Source organism: Phoenix dactylifera, chromosome 2 (genome assembly GCF_009389715.1).
Source record: "Phoenix dactylifera cultivar Barhee BC4 chromosome 2, palm_55x_up_171113_PBpolish2nd_filt_p, whole genome shotgun sequence".
In the NCBI taxonomy this organism is placed as follows: Eukaryota; Viridiplantae; Streptophyta; class Magnoliopsida; order Arecales; family Arecaceae; genus Phoenix; species Phoenix dactylifera.
The window spans coordinates 11,538,135-11,553,907 of NC_052393.1; the positions used below are offsets into that span (position 1 = coordinate 11,538,135).

The window sequence follows — 15,773 nt, forward strand, 5'->3', positions numbered from 1 at the left end:
GGAGCTCCAAGCTCGGCTTGGAGCCCAGGAGGAGGAGGCCCAGGAGCGGGCTCGGAGCGTTGTTCAGCTCTTCCGAGAGTCGGAAGAATTCCGAGAGCTGCTCGAGGAGGAAGCTGTGAACAGCCTCGTTCAAGGGTTCACCGACTTCCGGAATCAACTGCGCCGGCTTTGCCCCGACTTCGATCTCGACCTGCTTCAGCCCGGAGCCGGGGTCGAGGGCCTTGAGGCGGAGTCGGCTGAGGCGACGGGGGGGGGGGGGGGGCTCTGGAGGCCACTAAGGAAACTGCTCGGGGAGGCGCTTCCGAAGCCATGTCCGAGGGGACCGAGGTCGGCAAACCCGGAGCTGCTGCCGAAAGGGCCGAGGTCGAAGCCGAGCACGGGGAGGTCCCGGTCGAAGACGTCGCGGCAACCGCCCCTTAAATTTATACTTATTTTGTAAGAGGTCGGCCCGCGTCTATCGCGCGGCCGAACCTTAATTTTGTACTTGGCCTCTGGGCCTTTAAATGAAATACTTTTCCCAACTTTTTCCGACTTCTTAGACGTTTTAGTCCGAGCCACCAAGGCGTTTTAGATCGGACTCGGACTTGCCGAGCGCCTAAATTTTAGATGCAGTTTCGCAATCGTTGGGCCCGGGGCCCTAGCTAGGTAGCGTCTTGCTTTAATCATCGGACCTCGAGCTCGGGACCAAACTTTATCGAGCGGCCGCAAAACCGAGCTAAGGTTTAAGTAGACGCGTTTGACCAGACTTCTGGCTTTTCGGGGCTATATGCCTCGTGCCGCGAATTTGTCCATGGAGAACGACCCCGAGCTTAGTCCAAGGCACGGGGTCGTAACTTTCGAGCTCGTACACGGAGCGACCACGATTCAGGATGCATGGATCACTTGGGCCTGACATCGGGACGAAGTGTTGATAGCCGGCGAGGATGAGCCGAGCCCGAAGGCTAATGGAGAGAGAGACGAGCTGATAGGTGATGGAGATCGAGCCGAGCTCGATGTTTGATGGAGATCGAGCCGAGCTCGATGGGTGATGGAGATCGAGCCGAGCTCGATGGGTGATGGAGATCGAGCCGAGCTCGATGTCTGATGGAGATCGAGCCGAGCTCGATGTCTGATGGAGATCGAGCCGAGCTCGATAGGTGATGGAGATCGAGCCGAGCTCGATGTCATGGAGATCGAGCCGAGCTCGATGGGTGATGGAGATCGAGCCGAGCTCGATGGGTGACGGAGATCGAGCCGAGCTCGATGGGTGACGGAGATCGAGCCGAGCTCGATGGGTGACGGAGATCGAGCCGAGCTCGATGGGTGACGGAGATCGAGCCGAGCTCGATGGGTGACGGAGATCGAGCCGAGCTCGATGGGTGACGGAGATCGAGCCGAGCTCGATGTCTGATGGAGATCGAGCCGAGCCCGATCGGTGACAGAGATCGAGCCGAGCTCGATGGGTGATGGAGATCGAGCCGAGCTCGATGTCTGATGGAGATCGAGCCGAGCTCGATGGGTGACGGAGATCGAGCCGAGCTCGATGTCTGACGGAGATCGAGCCGAGCTCGATGGGTGACGGAGATCGAGCCGAGCCCGATGGGTGACGGAGATCGAGCCGAGCCCGATGGGTGACGGAGATCGAGCCGAGCTCGATGGGTGATGGAGATCGAGCCGAGCTCGATGTCTGATGGAGATCGAGCCGAGCTCGATAGGTGATGGAGATCGAGCCGAGCTCGATGTCTGATGGAGATCGAGCCGAGCCCGATGTGTGACGGAGATCGAGCCGAGCCCGATGGGTGACGGAGATCGAGCCGAGCTCGATGTCTGATGGAGATCGAGCCGAGCCCGATAGGTGACGGAGATCGAGCCGAGCTCGATGGGTGATGGAGATCGAGCCGAGCTCGATGTCTGATGGAGATCGAGCCGAGCTCGATAGGTGATGGAGATCGAGCCGAGCTCGATGTCTGATGGAGATCGAGCCGAGCCCGATGGGTGACGGAGATCGAGCCGAGCTCGATGGGTGACGGAGATCGAGCCGAGCTCGATGGGTGACGGAGATCGAGCCGAGCTCGATGTCTGACGGAGATCGAGCCGAGCTCGATGTCTGACGGAGATCGAGCCGAGCTCGATAGGTGACGGAGATCGAGCCGAGCTTGATGTCTGATGGAGATCGAGCCGAGCCTGATAGGTGATGGAGATCGAGCCGAGCTCGATGTCTGATGGAGATCGAGCCGAGCCCGATAGGTGATGGAGATCGAGCCGAGCTCGATGGTCGGAGATATCGTCGTTCCGAATTTTGCTGCGGTGCCCGGTTTTGCTCGGTTCTATTTGCATCCAAGCAGGGGTGTATATATGAGCTGGGCAGGGTCGCCTGGAAGTATGTAGACACCAGGAGAAATTTAGTAGAGTTAGAACAATTGCAAATGAGATTTACAATTGGTACGGAGGACCCTTCGGGGCATTATTGGTAGTACACCCGAAGGTTTTCGGAGCTCCAACTTCGTGGAATGGGAGTCCCGTCAAGAGATTTTAGCTTGTAGGCTCCGGGTCGCTGGACACGCGCGATCCGGTAGGGTCCTTCCCAGTTCGGGGCCAGCTTCCCTTGCTCGGTTGGCTGGGAGGCTTCCGCCTTTCTGAGAACGAGGTCCCCCTCCTTGAAGGATTTGATCTTGACTCTGGCATTGTAGTACTGTGCCGTCCTTTGCTGGTACTTTGCCATGCGAACTCGGGCGGCTTCTCTTACTTCCTCGACTAAGTCAAGATTATTTCTGAGCTGCGAGGAGCTGGAGCTGGCATCAAAATGTTCTACCCTCGAGGAAGGGAGCCCGATCTCCAGGAGAATGACGGCTTCTGTCCCGTACGTCAAATTGAAGGGAGTTTCGCTGGTGGGCACCCGGAATGTGGTCCGGTAGGCCCACAGGACGTTGTACAGGTCTTCGACCCACTGTCCTTTGGACCGATCGAGCCTGGCCTTGAGCCCCTGCAAGATGGTTCGATTTGTTACCTCGGTTTCTCCATTTGTTTGTGGATGTGCAACCGAGGTGAAGCGGTGGTCAATGCCAAGTTCGAAGCAGAATTCCCTGAAACGGGCGTTGTCGAACTGGCGACCGTTATCTGATATAAGGATGCGGGGGAGCCCGAACCTGCAAATGATCGACTTCCAGATGAAGTCCCGCATCTTCTGCTCGGTGATCCGGGCAAGCGGCTCGGCCTCCACCCACTTCGTAAAATAGTCGATGGCGACAACTATAAACTTTCTTTGTCCGGTCGCCAAAGGGAACGGTCCCAAGATGTCGATTCCCCACTGGGCAAATGGCCAGGGGGAACTGATCGAGGTTAGCAGGGCCGAGGGTCGTCGTTGGATGTTGGCGTTCCTCTGACACCGGTTGCACCTCTGGACGAAGCCCAGGGTATCCTTCTGGAGCGTCGGCCAGTAGTATCCTTGGCGCAGAATCTTGTGCGCCAATGCTCGTCCCCCCATATGGCTTCCACAAATCCCCTCGTGGACTTCGCGCATTGCATATTCCGCCTCGGACGGGCGGAGGCACCTGAGGAGGGGAGAGGTAAAAGATCTCCGATAGAGTTTACCTTCATACAACGTGTACCGGGCGGCCAAGCGCTTGACCCGGCGAGCCTCGCGTTCGTCGCTGGGGAGGACTTCATCTCGCAAATAGTTGACGAGCTCATCCATCCAGCTCGGCTCAACCTCGATGCAAAGGGCCGGCTCGGGCTCCTCCGTGCTGGGTCTTTGGAGGTACTCCAGCGCTGCTGCCTTCGGAAGTTCGCTCATGCGGGAGGACGCCGGCTTCGATAGTTGATCTGCTCTGAAGTTCTCCGTTCTGGCGATGTGTTGGATGTGGAAGGAGTTCAGAGCCGAAAGCGAGATCCCGCACTTTCCGAAAATATTCCTGCATAGTGGGCTCTCTGGCCTCAAAATCACCCAAGATTTGGTTCACGACCAACTGAGAGTCACTGAAGGCCCTTAGGTCCTTCACTCCCAGCTCCTTGGCCAACTTGAGCCCGGCGACAAGTGCTTCGTACTCTGCTGCATTGTTGGAGGTGGGGAATTCAAAGCGCAAGGCCTGCTCGGCGACCACTCCATCTGGACTGGTGAGGACGAGGCCTGCTCTGCTACCCCCCGAGTTCGAAGAGCCGTCAACATGCAAGGTCCATGTCGAGCTCGAAATCTGCTCCGCCGGTGCTGGCTCGAGCTAAAGCTCGTCCAGCACGGTGCACTCGACTATGAAGTCGGCGAGTGCCTGTGCCTTGATCGCCGGCCTAGGTCGATACTCGAGGTCGAACTCCCCAAGCTCGATAGCCCACTTGGTGACTCGTCCGGCTCGATCTGATCGCTGCAGGATCTGCTTCACCGGTTGGTCGGTCAGCACGACCACCGTGTGAGCTTGAAAATAGGGCCGGAGCCTCCGGGCTGAGACGACCAAGGCGTAGGCGGTCTTCTCCAGCTTGGAATATCGGGTCTCAGCACCCCTCAAGACCCGGCTTGTATAATATACCGGCTTCTGGAGCTTGCTCTCTTCTCGGACCAGGACCGAGCTCACTGCTACAGGGGAAACAGCTAAGTACAAGTAGAGGAGCTCACCCTGCTGAGGCTTTGTGAGCAGGGGAGGAGAGGCGAGGAGATGCTTGAGCTCCTCAAAGGCTTGCTGACATTGGGCCGACCATAGGAAGTCTTTTGACCTCTTGAAGGCCGCAAAGAACGGGAGGCAGCGCTCGGCCGATCGGGAGACGAATCTTCCGAGGGCTGCGACCCGGCCCGTAAGCCGCTGCACTTCCTTCACTGTCCTTGGCAGCGTCATCTCCTGGAGTGCTCGGATTTTCTCGGGGTTGGCCTCGATTCTCCGCTGAGAGATCACGAAGCCAAGGAACTTGCCCGAGATGACTCCGAATGCACATTTGGCCGGATTGAGTTTCATTTGGTACCTTCGGAGTATGGAGAATGCTTCGCTGAGGTCGGTCACATGGTCTTGCGCCATTTTGCTCTTTACTAACATGTCGTCTACATAGACCTCCATGTTTCGACCTATTTGATCTTTAAAGATTCGACTGACCAGCCTCTGATAAGTCGCACCAGCATTCTTTAAGCCGAAGGGCATCACCTTGTAACAATAAGTGCCCCCATCAGTGATGAAGGCCGTCTTTTCCTCATCCTCCGGCGCCATCCGAATTTGGTTGTATCCGAAAAAGGCGTCCATGAATGTCAGCAGCTCGTGTCCCGAGGTGGAGTCCACGAGCCGGTCGATGCTAGGGAGTGGGAAGCTGTCCTTTGGGCAGGCCTTGTTCAGGTCGGTGTAGTCCACGCACATGCGCCATTTCCCGCTGGCCTTTTTGACGAGGACCACGTTGGCGAGCCACTCCGGATAGGATATCTCCCGGATGAAGCCAGCCTCGAGGAGTTTGTCAACCTCCTCAGCTATCGCTCGTTGTCGCTCTGGAGCGGCACTTCGCTTTTTTTGCCGCACGGGCTTGCTGGGGTTCACTTGGAGTCGGTGGACCGCGACCTCCGGATCTATCCCCGGCATGTCTGCTGGCGACCAGGCGAAGACGTCCGCGTTGCCCCGCAGGAAGTTAATGGGGCGATCCCTCTCGCGAGCGTCAAGGCCGGAGCCGACCTGCACGGTTAGCTCGGAAAAATTTTCTTGGAGGGGAACTCGAATGAGCAGCTCACCAGGCTCCACCCGATTCTTCTGCGGGCCGACCCGCGCCCCTAAGGTTTCGGCCAGGAGTTCGTCTTTCGTCGTGGCCGACGCCTCGGCCGGCTGCCTTGCCTCATGGGTCGCCATGTAGCACCGTCTGGCTACCATCTGGTCTCCACGAACTTCGCCGACCCCTTGGCTGGTGGGGAACCGCATGAGCAAGTGGCGGGTTGAGACTATGGCTCGGAGAGCGTTGAGTCCTGGTCGCCCGAGAATGGCATTGTAAGCCGAGGGCAGGCGCACCACGAGGAAATTCATCTTCACGGTGCTCTCTCGGGGGGCGAGTCCGACCGTGACCAGAAGGTTGACCTCACCCTCTACTGGGACCGAGTCCCCAGTGAAGCCGACCAGCGGGGCGTTCATCCTCCGCAGTTGATTTCCCGTCATTCCCATTCTGGACTAGGCATCAAAATACAAAACGTTCGCCGAGCTTCCATTATCAATCAAAACACGCTTTACATCAAATTTGTTCACAACCATGGAGACGACCACAGCATCGTCATGGGGAGTTTCAACTCCCTTCAGGTCCTCATTTGAGAATGAGATGGCCTCCGAGGCGCACAAGCGTTTTGGGGTGGTTCCCTCTGGAGCTCCTCCAGCCGAGGCCCTGCCTCGGATGGTGTTGATGGTGCCGGCGATGGGCCTGTTGGCATTTGGATCTTCGGACTGTGGGGGATTCTCCACTGGCCTTCCTGCGGGCCGGTTCCGCACGAACCGGTCAAGCACTCCTCGGCGAATGAGTGCTTCAATCTCGTCCCGAAGCTGGAAGCACTCCTCCGTATCATGGCCGTGGTCCCGGTGGAAGCGGCAGTACTTCCGGAGGTTCCGCCAGGCCCCGGCATCCCGCCTCGGGGGCGGGGGTCGGAAGTAGTCCCGGCCCTCGATCTCCATGAGGATCTCGGTCCGGAGAGCAGTGAGGGGAGTATAATTTTCGTACCTCCCATTGGGTGTGCGGGGCCGTTGTGGTGGCCTCGGGCGAGAAGGGGATCTCTGCCGAGGCGGTCCTTGCAGCCGGGGTAGGCGAGGCGGGCGCTCGGCTCGGTGTGGGGACGGGCTTCTGGGGCGGCCGCGGTCCTCGCGACGCCTTTTCTGTTTCTTAGAAGTCTGCTCGACCCCGCTCTGCCTAAAAGCCACCGCTTCCTCGGCTTTTGCGTACTTTCGCGCCCGAACCAACATCTCCGTGAAGTCAGCGGGGAAATTCTTCTCGATGGAGAAGAGGAATCTATAAGATCGGGCCCCAGTCTTTAGTGCCGACATGGCGATTGACTGGTCGAGTTCCCGGACCTCCCATGTTGCAGCAGTGAAACGGTCCAGGTAGTCCCTGAGAGATTCTCCCTCCTTTTGCTTTATGTCGAGGAGGGAGTCGGAGGTCCGCCGCTGGGGTCGGCTGGCAACAAAGGTGCTGGCAAACTGCATGCCGAGCTGTTTGAAGGAGGAGACGGTGCTAGGCCTTAGCCCAGTGAACCAGAGCCGGGCCGCTCCTCGGAGTGTCGCTGGAAAGGCTTTATAGAGCAGGGCCTCCGAGGCTCCCTGCAGGGCCATTAAGGCCCGATAGCTTTCCAGGTGGTCGAGAGGGTCGGTCCTGCCGCTGTAGGGCTCCACTTGGGGCATCTTGAACCTTGGCGGGACCGGCTCATCTTCGATTTGCTGGGAGAAGGGGGATCTCGTGGTGAACTCAAAGTCACCATCGCGTCCCATCTTCCTGCCACGGAGCGCCTCAATCTGACGCTCCAGGTTCTCGACTTTCTTGTCAAGCTCACCACTTGGAGGGACCGCCACGGCGGTCCGCCCCGGCGCAAGTTGTCCTGGGACTGACTCGGCTTCTGACGGCTGTGGCCAGTCTCCAGGACCCCTCACCGGGTGTTCCCCCCAGGGGGAGGCCGGAACACGGTGATCTTGGCTTGGGAGAGGCGGTCCACTCGCGGGGAGCGCCGGTTGAACTGGGGCCGGAGGGGGCGGCACCATCGGGACGCCCCTGGGTTGCAGGCCCTGGATAGCGGCGGCCAAAGTCTGAACCTGCTGCACCAGGGCATCGAACTGCTCCGGCCGAACTTGGGGAGCCGGGTCTTCCGGAGGCGGCGAGTTCTGGACAGAGTGTCCAGGGCTTGGTGGAGGACGTCGGGAGGCATTGGAAGCTCCCTTGCTTCTCAGTTTCATGGTCGCGACTCGGTCCCTTCTTCTAGCGCCAACTGTTGCTGGAAATTGGACCCGAGGGCGACCGTCGGCTGGAAGGGGGAGGCTCCGCTGCCTGAGTGGCGAACGGCGGCTTGTCGGCGAGCTGCGTCTTCCCAGAGGCCTGCAAGAAGCCGGTGGCCGGGCAGTCCGGCACCGGCCCTCCGATGCTTAAGTCAGCAAGAAGTCTATATGAGGAAGGAGGGGGGAGCGAGAGAGAGATTAGAGCCAGAGGGAGAGAGCCTTGTTCCTGTGAGTGGAGAAGTCTTCCTTTTATAGGGAGGGCCGGATTACCTGTGACTGTGACAGAGCAGGTCGTACGTTTGCTCAATTGGCCATTAATGCTCGGTCATGTAAGTCAATGCTATTATTGTACGAAATCAGGCCGGAGCCTTAAGCCATCGAAGAGTCATGCCATCATTTGAAGGCATGCGTATCTGCCGTAAGAGGCTCGGTGTCCGTAGGTGATGGAGGCCATACACTTTAATTGTTGAGTGAATCAGGTGTCTGCGCAGCCCATACGCATTAATTGATGGCAAACGCAAGACGTAACCCTTTGATCGTCTGGAGAGGAGTTAACTTTAAGCTAAAGGGGGTCTGCTCGGTCGGCCCCCGCTCGGGGGGTCTGCTCACCGAACTACGGCGATGTTTTTTCCCCCTAACATTTTCCATTCCGAATGCGCTCTTTTGTTTGTTTGCAGTCTGACCTTCAGTACAAAATTTCAAATCATTCAGATACAATGAAGACGCTTGCAAATAGGCTTGGTAAAAATCACCAGCAGCTGCAAGTTGGATGAAGCCAATTACTGGAACATGGTTTTGTCATGGCATCTTCGTCAAATTTGATATTGGAATCACAGGATGATTTCTATAGTTTTGTTTAAGATTGATACAATTCACATCGGTGTTCTCAATACACTGAAGAAAGGGATGCCTGACACGTAACTTATAATCTTCAGCATATATGTGCAAGAATAGCGATTTACGAAGTGAGTATTGTCGGCGTGTGCTGCTGATCTTAATTTGTGTGTGTGTGTGTATATATATATATATATATATATATATATATATATATATATATATATATATATATATATATATATATATATATATATATATATATATATATATATATATATATATATATATTCTTGCATATGTGCCCACATCATCTAACGCCGTAAAAAAATTAGCGATTTAAAATTAAAAATAACTGAAATATTCCTAATAGATAGATATGCAAATAATATGTTGCGAGTATATTCGTGCAATTTCATATATTGAGGAGGGTTTACATGCAAAAAATTTTAGTTTTAATTTTTTCTATTTCAGTCTATTTTAACACTCGGATTTGTCTAGAGTGACAGTTCTACGAGTCGACATGACCATAGAGGTTGTTAATAAGTCTGAAGAGTTCAAAGTCCTTCAATAATTTTATTGGAGGATGATTGATGTTGTTCTTCTATCCATGACCACGAGCATAACAATTGGAAGAAAGCTGGATCATTGCAATCCATCGTGAGATTCTAATTCTTTTCTATATTCTAATGCATTTTCTCATATATATATATATATACATCTATAATAATAAATATTATAAGTTATATTTTGATGAAATAAGATATAGAGGTTGTTATAAATGAAGAGGAATAAAGTAGAATAATCTCATAATTAGCGAAAAAACTTTCATAACTCTTTTTTTATTTAATTGTCGAGTCAATCTTTTTTTTTAAGCAATATTTTTATAGAAAACATTGAGGAGCAAGCACTGAATAAATCCGAGTGTTAAAATAGGCTGAATAGAAAAAAAATAAAATTACATTTTTTGCATGTAAACCTTTCTTAATATGTAAAATTGCATGAATATTTTCACAACATATTATTTGCATATATATCTTTATAAATATTTTTTTTTGCATATCTACCTATTAAAGATATTTCAATTATTTTTAATTTTAAACTGATAATATTTTTGATGGTATAGACATATATGTAATAAAAAATTAAAAGTTTTACATGTAAAACTAATATTTTATAAAAGTATGCATATACATATTAATTTTAAAAAATATTTATATAAATTTTAATATTTAAGAAAATATGTACGCACAAATAATTTTTTTTAAGAGTTTATATACGGATTATACTGTCACCGCAGAAATGAAAGAGAAAGGAAAGTCCCCAGGCAATGGATTTGAGACGTTCGGGGTGTGATAAATTTAAGATTATATAATTTCAAATAATATTTTTTTAATTCATATAATATCTTCATCGTGGGTCACAAGTCACAACTCACAACGCACAAGTCGGGCAGTGCCGGCTTTCAACCTACTGACGGGTCGGGCACGGGTCAAACTTCCCATTCACATCCAAAACCAACGTTCGGAGTTTATCAAGACGCGGATTCGGATCCGCATAAATCCGAACAATCAAGATTCGCTAGATCGTTAATTTCGAATCCCTTCCCCTCCGACCCTCCGCCATATACGGCTTCCGTCCACGGCATCAGCCCCTCCTCAGTCCCGATAAAGAAGAGGGAGAAAACGGGAAGAGAAGAGTGCCGTTTCCTTTTCCTTTCTCTCCCAGTGAATTTGGGCGTTCAGAAAATTTTCTGTTGAGGTTCTAAATTTCGCTCTCAGTCGCAGCTCTACTTCTCAAACCAGAACGCTGTTTCGATCCCTCAACCGGTGGTCTCTTTTCACCATCCGGAAACCCTCGCGGCCGCGGACTGGATTTTTCACTTGCCGAGGTAATAAACTCTGTTTTTATCTGCTTTGGAGAGCGGTATAGCACTCGGTTCTGGTTATCTTCTAGGGTTTGATATCAAAGGATCTTGATTTGGTTCCTGGAGAGGGTTCTTGTCTCGCGTAAAAGCTACCATGGCCATGGGTAGCGGAAATTATGTTTTCTTGGTGGTTTAGGGAGAAATTTGTGCCCTAATTTTGCAGATCCGAGCCGCCGAGGTCTTTTATTAAGAGCGTCGGATACGACGAGCAGAAAGTGGTTCTTGGCTGCATTTTCTTTGTTAATAGTTCAATCCCGTAAGCAGCCTACTAGGATAAGTTCCGTTACGTAAGCTACTCATTTGGGTAAAGAAATTAACTGTACACTGGTTTTGCAATTAGAGGGGAAAGGGCTCTTGCAAATTCCTAGGCTTTGCAGCAAAATAGAGGATTAGCGATGCAAGTTGGTTGCCTTCATTTGACTGGCGGGCTCGCTTAGGTTTGAGAAACAATTTGACGAGTATGCGTTACATGTTTCTGTTTGCTCTGAACCTTTTCCGTTAATTCAAGGTGGGTGAAGAGTGCATGTGGGAGCACCAGAGTTATGTTCCAACTTAAGGGATAAATTGCAAATGTATTTGCCTCTTTCACGTCGTCCGTATTCACTGGTCTATGAAATAACTTTAGAGGTGATGGAAGATTTTGCTTGTATAAACACGGCATCTTACTCGATTTATATGCCATAGATATATTCACTTGTCTTCCATATCCTCTTGTTTCTTGATTTCTTCTAGAGTGCTAGTCTGCTCTTTCTTTTAAAGAATGTTGTCCTTTCTGTGTTACTGTTATAATGGGTTGTAAATGTGCTTGTAACTTGTATTGCCAAATTTTGTAGACCTTACAATCTGCACATACAAACTTACCAAGACATATTTTCGCCTGAAACTAGGACCCTAAAATTGGTTTTGTAGAATTGAGTGTAGCTGGTAGATCTTTGAAGCAACTCTTAGCATGTTATCTTTATCATTTATCTACAAACATTTCATCAATGTGTTCTTTTTTCCCTTTCAAGATTGTTGATAACCATAGTTTGGGAATTGTCTGTGTTGGAACCAACATTAAATGTCATTTGGGAAGTATTTATAAATATTTCAATATGAAACTATCGATAGTTTCCCCAGTTGAAGTTAAATTTAATTTAATATACCAACTTTGTATTGCTACTCATTAATCCAATGGTTGATAGTGCATGGTAATGACTAGAAAAAAACATCATATGTGATTTCATATAGAAAATCTATCTATGGTTCTAAGTAAAGTTCGCCGTTTTGATACCAGATTAAGTATTGGTACCATGCTAGTACAATCTCGGATGGCCTGGTACGGGGGTAGGTTTGGCGTACCAAGACTCGATACACCATCCTATATCGAGTTTTGGTTCAGTACCAATATAGTATGGTACACTTGGTATGGAGTGGTACATACCGGTGCAGTGAACCATGATATCTTTTAAGGATGATGCCTATTAATAGATTTTGATCTTTGGTAAACTTTCAAAACTTCCTAAATAAATATACTCGCTAGGTATGAAAAATGTTCTCTTCTTATACCATTCTTCACCGTAGGTAAAGAATATCAAGTACTTGTCAATCATTTTGTTTTGTTACTCAGATAGATGCTTGCTCCATTCATCTATCTCAAAGGTAACAAAATGTGTACTTTTGTATTGACATTCTTGACAATGAATCCCTCTTCCTACAAGGGGCATTCTAAATGCTGGTCATAGCTAATCTGGTCTGCAACACTATTTTGTCTTGTCATAGAAGCACAGGTTAAGCAGTCATCGACCAATCTAATGGCCCATCCTCCACTTGTCAAGGCTTTGCCTATTCTGTTGCTGAAATTATTGACCTACTTAATTCATGTAGGAATACATTATTCTTTGTCCTCTTGTCTTGCAGAAATATAAAATGTTGATGCATATTTCAATGAAATAAGCATTTGTTTGAGAGAGGATCTTTGTTCTTAGGCTGCTGCTTGTAGGCTGCAATTTATTTGGAATGTAACTTGACTCTTTCCAGACCAGTATATCTATACAACGAACTTACATGATCTGATAAGTTGAACCTTAATTAATTAGTAAAGTGAACATTTGTTATCGCGACTTGTTATTAGATTAGATCTGTCCTTGTCTCTTTACTTTTTATCTCTGATTAAGTTTTAAAGTAACGAAGGTGATATATCGACCTTGGTGAGTCCATGTTATGATCAAGCCTCAAAAGAGGACAATTCCATTCTGAAGATAGTAAATCCACAATAATTAAGGTAGAAAAGAAAGGTTATAAAACGGGTAATATTTTCAAAAGTTCTGTAATAATTGTTCTTTTCCCTTATGAAGCCACTAAATTGTTTACTATTCATTTCACCAACCAATAAGGTACCAACCAAGGTTCACTGTCTTGGTACTGGATTCCATATTAGTACCATCTTGGTATAGTGTTGGTATGCCTGGTATGGAGGTTGGTTTGGTGTACCAACACTTGTATGGCTTTATGTATCGTATACTGGCTCACTACCGATATGGTATGGTATGTTTAGTATGTACGTGTACTGACCAGTATAGCCTACCATGGTACCATCAAGAAGAAAATCTATCCTAATAGTCAAAATTCTACACAGTTAGCTTCCTCAAAAGATGACGTGTCTTTGGATGCAATGGGCTTCTTGTTGATGGTGATCAGCCAAAGTTTAAAAACAGATATACAATTTTGCTGGTTCAGAGAACATGTCTTTTGGATAGCAGTGTAATAGCCTTCACATTGAAGCAATCTGGTGGTAAAAAAATGGCTCTTAGATCAGGTTTAAAACTGAGATTTATCCTTTGTTTTCACTGTATGTAGGCAGCGAATCATAACTCTGAAGAAATAAAAAAGGGTAAAGAATAGGAGAAAACAAGCAGAAAGATATAAAAGACATATATGAAATAGGGGGTGGGGGAGGAGAAGAGAAAAAATCCCCATTAGCTCAATTATTTCCAGGCCATCATGTCCAACGCTATGAAATGTGAATTGTGGCCTTACTTCTTGTACAAGATTGTTTTTCCTCTATTTAGCTGAACTTTTGAAGAAGAGTCATAAGGAACTCAAAGGTCTAATAAAGCAAATCCTGAAACTTAAATGAACTTTTACAAATAAAGAAAGAGGTAAAACAACAATATATGATATTAATCTGGCTAAAAAGATCTAGTCATAATTTCTCTTGAAATTAATACTAGATTTGGTTAAAAGGATGATCTTATTGGCCGATTGCTGATGTCTGCAAGCAGTGGCCCAGAGCTTCATAAGTTACAGTTTATTCTGGAGTTGAACTATGGCATATTTTTTGGTTTTATCAGATCACCCCCTGACTTCAGCAGAATGACTCATATTTGAGGATCATAACATTTAAACTAAATAAGACCAACAAAACAAAGTTCTGGAGCTTAAAGCTTTCTATACAGTCAGTCTTGCATGTCTGAAATGTGTGTTTGGTTGTGTGTTGTTGAGGCGTGCTTTTGAAAAATGAACCAGTTGTCTGAACTTCTGCATTAACAAATAACACCCTTTTCATTTCAATTCTTTCCTTTTCTGCACTGAAAAGCTTCAATTTCCATAGATATCTTATTCCATCTCGTGAATTTATTATGTTAGAGTTCAAACAGATATTTTTTGGAGGAAAAAACCATAGATTTTCTTTTTTAATTTAATTTTAATTTTTTATGATACAACACCTGCCTCCTGAGCGGGGGCAATGCTAAGTTGTAAGCAAGTATCACAAGGTTTGTTTAAGTTGAGAACCCTTGGTTATAGATTGGGCATTATTAGTTGTAGTCATATGGGGTGTTATTAAGAGCGAGAGCCTAGATGCATGTCAAATAGGAAACTTATTCCAATTTGACTTACTAAGAAAAAGGGGTTGCTAGTCTCTGATCTATCTCCTGCTCCCTGAAAGCCACTAGCAGCCGACTCCTCATGTATTTTGGTTGTTTGCGAAAACATCGAAATGGAAAAGCTTTCTTTTATTTGATATGGCATCAAGATCAAGAAGGTGATTCCACGTTTTGGCCTCCCTCTCCTCTCTTTCCCTCAAGTTGATAATTTCTTGATGAATTTGGTATTGATGGTTTTATGTTCTTATCTTACACGTGCAAACATATTTTTGATTACATTAATGAAGGTCTAGCTTGCATGAGGCATAGGTATATGAGATACATGAGGAAAGGAGGCACATCCTCTTCTTGCTTTAAATGGATAGAATCAAACTATGGTCACAAATCGAGTAGAGAAATAGTTGTTATCAGCCTGATTATGCGAAGTACTTGACCTTTTTTAAGATCTACTTGATACATGACTACTGTGGATATCGGGTGATTTATCTGAAGATCCTTTGAGATGACTTGTCAAGGCTAAAATAACTTGAGACATATTAGTACTTGATAGGCCCTAATATCCAAAGTGTATTTCATTAAATGATCTCTTCGCACCATGTATTTGACAATCATGTACATGTGTGATTTCAGATGCTCTTCTTCTTCTTCTTTTTGGGTGGGGGTTAGAATTAGGTTTGTAGGAATTCTATTTATCAATTATGAAGCATACATGGATCATTGTCCAATGATAGTTTGTAAGTTAACCGCAAATCATGAAAGTGGTGAAAAACATTTTAAGTTCAATTTTTTTTACCATTATTTGCCAACTATTCTTTTGCTTTACTAGGCCCCTCAGTTTGTAGAGTATATTGCAGTGGAAATCCTATTGTATCAAGTATTTGATATTCTACCCAAGTAGGAGTGGCAATAGGTTGGGTTGGATCGTGTTCAGGTTGGATCAAAATCCTCGATACACAACCGAATTATTCATAATTGTGCCGACAATAATGTATCCATACCCGATCCTTTTTAATTTTTATATGTGTCCACCCAATCTTCCAACACAATCATGGCTTCATTTTTCAATTATATACTTTAGAAAAATTGAAAGAAGATGGGGCAAAGAAGAGAGGATGCAGTGTTATGTGTCAAAATAGAGTAAGGAGACTTGTCAGAAGAAATTAATGTAATGATCTAGAAGAAATCATGTACATGCTCTGTACATGCTTTCCACTCTACTTATCTTCAATAAATTTTGTTCGTTTTAACCATTAA

The 15,773-nt window shown here is 47.7% G+C and overlaps 1 protein-coding gene across 3 annotated transcripts in view; it reads left to right on the forward strand.

The window, feature by feature from the left end:
- Positions 1-10,346: 10,346 nt before the first annotated feature.
- Positions 10,347-15,773, forward strand: part of LOC103708520 (formin-like protein 3) — a 31,915-nt gene continuing 26,488 nt past the window's right edge. For 2 of the 3 annotated variants that reach the window (XM_039121408.1, XM_026805188.2), the window contains exon 1: positions 10,348-10,617. The gene's annotated coding sequence lies outside the window, so the exon portion shown is untranslated. Of the gene's footprint in view, positions 10,618-15,773 lie in introns of all 3 variants that reach the window. The other variant, XM_039121412.1, reaches the window with a different exon arrangement.